This window comes from Montipora foliosa, chromosome 1 (assembly GCF_036669935.1).
Source record: "Montipora foliosa isolate CH-2021 chromosome 1, ASM3666993v2, whole genome shotgun sequence".
NCBI classification, from domain to species: Eukaryota; Metazoa; Cnidaria; class Anthozoa; order Scleractinia; family Acroporidae; genus Montipora; species Montipora foliosa.
In genome coordinates this window covers 19926070-19926648 of record NC_090869.1, presented here as the reverse complement: position 1 = coordinate 19926648, position 579 = coordinate 19926070, and positions in this window count along the sequence as shown.

The window sequence follows — 579 nt, the reverse complement described above, 5'->3', positions numbered from 1 at the left end:
CTCTGCCCGTGCGCCATGATATTTGGTACATTTTTCAAACTTTCTCTGCGAAACATGATATAAAATAAGTAAGGTAAAAGTCGACAGAATCTTGTTTTCTCTGTGAATCCTAACCCTTTGTTACTAATCCATGGCCTGCATCGTTTCACTTAATTAATGAAACTCACGCATATCTCAATGTCAGTAACACAGCGTGAGCATGTATTTCGATAGCATTGCCGTCATGTTCTCGTTGACTCAAACTGACAGTTTACCATAATGCCTTTCGGCATTGTCGCACACGCTTTTATGCTTCTTTTGGACAAACTTCCTCTATACAGCTGTATACTGTGATGTAAATGTTCATTTTATATCTTCATATTCCATATAAAAGCACTCAATATCGTAACGTTATAAGTTATCATAGAAACAGGAAAGCCATCAAAAACCCCTAATTCTTATTGCTGGGAAGTGATTAGCACAGGTTGAAACTCTTTGCCAAAGTGAAAAATGCTCTGGAGCGAATGTAGATGTATCCCGTCGACCGGAAAGTTTAAGGCCAGCTTAAGCTCATAGATCATATTCGTCACGATCCTGACA